A 7,080-nucleotide genomic window follows, 5' to 3' on the forward strand; every position below is an offset into this window, starting at 1 on the left:
CTGAACAACCTAACAAACAACAAATTCAATCAGAGAATCTAAACATTTATGGCTGTATCCGTTTTAAGAAAAACCGCCTTGGATCTGATGCAGATGTGTGCAGTATAGTATATATATATATATATATAGTTTTCCCATTTTGACTTAATTTCCTCTTTCCATCATGTTAAATCTTAAATCATCTTACTGTTCTGTAGACAGTCAGCCAGCACCTCCTGCTTCATTCTCCTCAGGAAGTGCAGTGTAATCTTCAGAAATGCGGCTTTGCTGCTCTTACTCTGCTCTTCATCCTCAACGTCGTACACATCCTCAGCCTTCTTCTGACTCTCTAAGAATTCGGGTAATCTGGGATTCAGAACTTTCTGGATCTTCTTCAGCTCGTTCTTCACAAAGTGACGATGTTCTCCTCCAGCAGCTGAAACAGAATGATAAACTGAACATGTAATGTAAATAACTAGGGGTGTGACATAACACTCAGCTCACAAGACGAGACACAAGATTGAGTTCACGAGAACGAGACGAGATTTTAAGACTATTTGAAGAAAACCTAAATGATGAAAATATGACTTTTATTCAATCGAAAGTCACAAAATGAAAAATGAGCACCTTGAAAGGTTTTGCCACAAACTCAAATAGCTTCTCCCCTGTATAACTCACCTCTTCAGACCTAATAATTTAATTTGATTTATAGTATGAATTCATAAAGAGTTATCACAAGACACTTTACAGATAGAAGACCCAACAATTCCAATAATTCGCCCAAGAGCAAGCATGTAGTGCAGCAGTGGTGAGGAAAAACTTCCACACAAGGGCATATGGACGCTTTTGTCTTGTGCCTGTCAGTCAGTCACCAACTTCCACTTGTGTCAGAAGTTAAACATTAACTGCACGCCGATCTCGCTATTATATTATATTGCAGCAAACGCTGTCTGCATGAAGTTTTGAAACTATAACCACACTTGTGTCCCCTTTACTGGCATTGCCATGACTCACTGTGACTTTAACAAACTGCAGAGGCATTGTAACTCTCACTCTGTCTGCACCACACCTCTGCGTGTGTGTGTGTGTGTGTGTGTGTGTGTGTGAAAGAAGCTCTAAGGTACAGTAATTTGGCACTGATTGAGTTAAAGTGAATTGGTCCTCGGTAGTACCAACGTAATTCTGCATTTGTGTTCTGATATCATGAGACAACTTTTAACCTCAACTAGAAATATCGTAACATTTTAATCTTGCACACACCTCTATAAAGAACACAACATATGATTCATCAGGCTGAAGGTATGCTGGTCTGAACAGAGCAGCATGGAGACTGTTGGGATCTGAATGGTAGTTTAGCATTTAATCTGTAGTTAATAGTGAAACCTGTGTTTGTACATGTACACACCATAAATATGGAGTCCAGGTCTGTTTGATGCAGCTGGGCAGACTGACCATCGAGGCCCTCTGAACTCTCCTGTTGAACTCTGGAGAAAACATCAAGTTTACTGACAATCAATTACTCAAATCTGCACACAGCTAACAAAATGTGTTCCGATATGGTATCAGGTATGTATTCAATCAGAATCTCATCGGCTGCTCATCTATCAGATTTTATTGGACTCATGATCAAACTCAAAACTTTACAGCTTCTTCCTTCTCAGCCAACAAGTACAAAAATCTATTATAACTTCTGGTTTCAGTTGTTTTTTTATGGAGCCCCCAAAGGGTCACTGTGAAGAAAAAATCTGATTTGTAAATCAATGACTGTCCCACCGCTGGTGTGCAGCGACAACCTCAGAACTCAGGACACATGGCTCTCAACTGTGCGTCAGTAAATTAGCTGTTATTAATGAAAATATCAGTATCTTGCTGGATGTTCTGGTCCTGGTATCACTATGCAGCAGATCAAAATGACATTTTGTGACATCGTCCACCTCAAATATGAAGCTCTGAGAGTCAGATAATAATAAAGTTCACTTTTAAATTCTTACCTTCCATCAGCAGCTTGTTCATCTTTAAAGTTAATAGGACGATACATAGACCGGTCACTCTTCATGGACACACAGCTGGGTTCAGGTCCTGGTTCACGTCTTTGCTGTAGACTAATGAAAAGTAGTTTATGATGAAAATAATACTTTTAACTAGTTACATTAATTTGCTCTGTTTTATCATTATATCAATAATGATATATGTCTTATTTTGAGAATTGAGTGTCAGGATGAATACTATGAATGGATCTGTCTCAGAGTAGATCATGTTGTGAACATGTGAACTTTTCTTAGTGCTGCACTCTGAAGCAGAAGCTCACGTCACTTTGACTCAACAAGAGTCTGATGACTTTAGACTCAACTTCACAAAATAAAACACTTAACAGCTATGACTTGTGATTTCACTTGGACTTGATAAGCCCAAAGATTAATTATGATCTTTTACATTTTTTGTTGTTGCAATAAATCAACACTTCATGTTCCTGAAAACAGATGGACCTTCAGTCGTTGTAGAAAGGTGTTTCTATTGTATATATAATATATACCAACAAGACAGTGGATGAGTAACTATTCACCAAAGTAATCGATGAAAAGATGCTGTCTCATCTCAGTAGATAATCAGTCGTTGGCCCTTTCTGACTAATAAAGTATATAGTTAATATATATACATATATATTCCGTGTGAATCATGATGGAGGAGTGATGTGAGTGCGAGCTCTAACATGGAGAAGAGTCCATCATCATCTCACCTCTGAGCTTTGGTCTGGCTGCATGGTCCCACACAGAGTGGTTTAGAGGGAGGGCTCCCTCCTCTCTGTCCTCACACTGACTAACTAGCACGACTCACCTGTGGGAGAGAATGACCTCTGTCACTATAACAAGCTTTCAGTCACAGGACACATTAGTCTCTCATTCCTCTCTAATAGTCACAGATACTGTAGAACAGGAACTTCAAGTTTTAAGCCAAGGACCCCTTACTGAGAGAGAGATGAAGCAGGGGACCCTACTACATATGTTGTATAAATGAAGTGGGCTATTAACTGGGCCTAAAGATAACGTGTAGGGCGGCCTAAAGCCTTTATACATACTTTTTTAACTTTTGTAAGCCCATCATCAGTGGAGATTTATATTGCTATAATATGTTGGATTCATGTAAGACTTTTTATTTTTGAAAAAACAACAAAACAAAATAACAATAATTTGGAGGCCCTGCAGTGACTGCTGTAGAAAACAGAGAATCAGCTGCTCTTCCTTCAGGCACACGCAAACCAAGTCTGTGTCAGTAGTGGAAGATGGCTGTGGTTGAATACAATGCATGATGCCTCAGGTGGATCTAAGTAGTCTGACAAGTTCGACACAACTTCTTTTCACTGATGATTAAGCTGTCCACATCAGATGATGGTGTTCTACTATCTGTCACTAGATGGAGCAACTGACCATCTAATGAGCTAGAGTCCGCACATCAACTCTCTGCTGCTCCTCTCCAACGGGCCTCCTGTGATCGTATCCTGTTCAGTGCCTCGTAAAAAAATAGGCTGCTTACATATATCTAGCTGCGGGGAAGTGGAACTATGACTTTAGCTGATCATACTAGTCTGTTACTCTGATACACTAAGACTTTTCCATTGCTATCACTACGTGTGTACTCTTTGACTCAGTAGGCTATATCTTCACAAGTCGTACTCTAATTGTACTAACGCAGTCGGCTTGTATGCGTGTATGGGACTTTTTACTGCAGGCCCGATCACATTAGACACTCAGGACTTCTTTTCATGATTGTGTGTTCTGAATATAAATAATAGGTAATTTTCATGAAGTCTCATCTGAAATAAATTTTTACATAAGTTATTCGCTTCCTCACACTAAAAGATCACCTCCAGGTCCTGTCTCACTTTGTCCAGCCGAGCTACATTTGATTTCTCACATGATTGGGAAACAGCTCATTATGGTCGCATGGTGCCTTGGTTAGCTCCTGTTGTTAGAGCCGGCTGTCATCCTGGAACACTGTGGCTGTTAGATTACTAGTTGGATACTGGTACAGTTACCCCTAACCAAAACTAAACTCTTCTCAAACACATTTTTACAGTTTAAATGCAAGATCAAAGACAGCTAAGTGAATACTTACCATCTGCTCCAAAACAAGACAAACTAAAGTAAAAAAGTACACCATTGAGAGATTTTTTCCAGGACTGTGAATCTGAAACCACCGAGGTCCCTTAAAACACTAGGCTAGTATGATATGGAAAACAAAAAAAAATATAATATATATTATCTCTAATATATATATATTGGTCTATTTGAATTCAGGATTTTACTTTTCATTTACATTGGTTTTTTGATTGCTATTGGAAATAAAGAAACACCAAATAAATGACTGTTATTCATTGTACAGTTTGAGAGAAACAGTCCCCCCCCCCCCCCCCCCCAACGTAATGAGAGGTGAATATCATTGCATTGATGCATCACGATGATGAACCTAGATTATTCTGCATCGATGCGCGACAGACCATAATCATTATTGCCGACTGATGTTGCTGTTGATTTTCCTGTCGCTGTTACACTCTGCTATCTTTCAGGAAGATGACCTTTTTAACGCGATACAATAAAATGTGGTGTTCATATCCTCTGACTGCTTGAGTGTGTTGATAAAACCATGTTTACAATACTATAACTATATAATAATCTTGAGGAGGTGACGCATCGAAATGCAGACGGGAATATCGTTGAATTTGGGAAATGTTGAAAAGGATAGTACTTAAAGATGCGAGAAGAGCAGAGATACCCCTATGTCCGTAAGATGTCTGAGGGTTACTACACGTTTGTAAAATGGTAAAACACTTCCTTTACTAAGTTACAACTGCTTTTCACAAAGTTAATGGCAGGTGGATAGCCTAGAAATCTAACTCACCCTGTGGCAGCAAATTTATTTGCAGCCAGGGTGGTCTAAAAACCAAACTCTGGTCAGGCCAATCACATCGTTATAGCGTCGCGTGGGCGGGCTATGGCTGCTGCTGCTGGTAACCTCAGGCAGGGGGTATTCAAGTTAGGTTCATAGTAGGTATCATAGTTAGGGTTTTTTCCTCTTTTGTGCCAGCTTCTTTTACTAGCCTGATTTTTATTTCACTCCATCCATTAAAGTCCATGTAAGCATCATGTAACTGTCTTTAACAAGCATATCTGACTGAGAGGCTGCAGAGACTATCAGTAGAACACTATATTATTTCATATCTAGAAAAGAATTAAATTCAGAGCATTTTACATAGTTGTTGTCTCGGCTCAGACAAACAAAGAACGGATTTTATTTCAACACCAAGATGCGAGAATATAACCTAATTGCCCTACATTTCCTGATTATTTGCATTTTGACACATTGCTAAGCAGCTCGGACATTCACCACACGCCGTGGTACCGCTCCCTCCTTTTGGATTGAGAGAGGTAGGTGTGAGCCGTATTGCCTTCTATTAGTGCTCCTTCATGGTTCCCAAAGCCCAAGATGACGCCTTAAATGTCTTGTGAAAATATTCACATTTACGATGCTGCAATCAGAGAAACTTTTTCTTTTTTCAATGAAGACAATGACCTTAAGTGATGAATCAATATAGTGTTTGTAGAATTTAAAGCGATGTAAGTTGAGCCAGTGTACCCATGTGTCTTTAGGCAGTGTCCAACATCACCTCAAACCTTCCAAGGTTCACCCATCACATACCGTCCTGGCTTTCAGCAGCTGCAGGGAGCAGCTTATGGGGAATCAACGCCCCTCGCTCACAACCATCAAAGAAGTCGTAAAACCTCCAAATTAAACAATAACCGCATCTTTCTCCTGACTGCAGCCTCTCAAATACAAATACATTTAAATATCCTACTCACAGTTGTCGAGGGTCTCGAGACCAGGCGGCGTCCGACCTGTTGTGATCTCATGCTTGCAGTGGATTGTGGGATACGCTTCAATGCTGGAAGCTGCACTTTATATTCTAGCTGAAGGAAATAAAAGTGAGGGAACGAGGGAATATGTTTAAAACCTCTTCACAACCAGAGTCAACCACACTTTCCTCCCTGCGAACCTGGCTTTACTACATTTCCCAGAATCCTCCTTCCGCCCCCCCCAAACAGATCTCTTTTAGTTGTAGAACACTCCCAGACATGCACGCAGATAGAAGATGAGTGCGATGATTAAACACTCAGAAACGGTAAATACTAATCTTTATAAATCTAAACACGGTGAATATCAATACTCAGAACAGAGAGACATCACCATACACATTGCATATTTTCAACTGCCAACATCAACTGAACTGATTTTATTTTATGAGAACATGACACTCCGTTGTTGAATATTGAGTCAGCAGACTAAAAATGAGTCCACCTTCATCAGCTCTTGTTTTCCCTCTCAAAAGACGCTGATTCATTATTCAGATCAGTTTTCATACGCTATGATGCTCCACAGATGTTCTAGAATATCTCAGGAAGGCCTCAACTACAATTCTTTTCATTTGATCGCTTAGTTCCTCAACTCTTAATTCCTTCATTCCCAATTATTTATAATTTATGAGTCTTTTGAGACTGAAGTAAATCATGCGAAACAAGTCAAACTTTGTTTTGTCAGCTGGTTAAATGTGAATATTTTCTAGTTTCTTCTCTCCTCTGGACAGGAAACGACTCCTTCCTTTCCTCCCTCCCCTGCTTCCTTCTCTCCCTTTCCTTCTTCCCTCCGCGTCGCTTGCGCGCGTAGCTTCCTTGCGTGTACGACCTCTTGTCCTTCCTTCCATTTTCGGTCCCTCCTTAGTCTTCTTCCTCCTTCTTTCCTTTCCTCCTTACATTCTTCTTTAAACTTACTACGTCTGAGCTGCAAAGATGAAACCATTAGTTGTCTTTATAAATGTAAGCAACTATTTTGCTAATCCCTTCATCAGTTTGAGTCAGTTTGATGATAAACATTCCAACTTGTGTGATGTCCGCTTGTTAAATGTGATATGTTCTAGTGCTTCTCTCCTCTGAAGGAACTGAAGCTCTTGATTGAGGACAAGAACAAGACATTGTGATGTCTCTTTAGACTTTTGGGGGAAACTCGGATCACATTTTCGAGACCAACTACCTCATCCATTCATCCAGAACA

At 39.9% G+C, this 7,080-nt stretch overlaps 3 protein-coding genes across 3 annotated transcripts in view; all 3 read right to left on the reverse strand.

The window, feature by feature from the left end:
* The window catches only part of LOC116038066 (NACHT, LRR and PYD domains-containing protein 3-like), a 1,733,742-nt gene that overhangs the window by 821,599 nt on the left and 905,063 nt on the right, over positions 1–7,080 (reverse strand). The gene's annotated exons all lie outside the window — the stretch shown is intronic.
* LOC116034665 (NACHT, LRR and PYD domains-containing protein 12-like) overlaps positions 1–7,080 on the reverse strand; it is a 575,637-nt gene that overhangs the window by 291,335 nt on the left and 277,222 nt on the right. The window lies entirely within an intron of this gene.
* The window catches only part of LOC116040282 (zinc finger protein 436-like), a 188,047-nt gene that overhangs the window by 93,239 nt on the left and 87,728 nt on the right, over positions 1–7,080 (reverse strand). The window lies entirely within an intron of this gene.

The sequence above is a fragment of the Sander lucioperca genome, chromosome 5 (assembly GCF_008315115.2).
Source record: "Sander lucioperca isolate FBNREF2018 chromosome 5, SLUC_FBN_1.2, whole genome shotgun sequence".
Lineage (NCBI taxonomy): Eukaryota > Metazoa > Chordata > Actinopteri > Perciformes > Percidae > Sander > Sander lucioperca.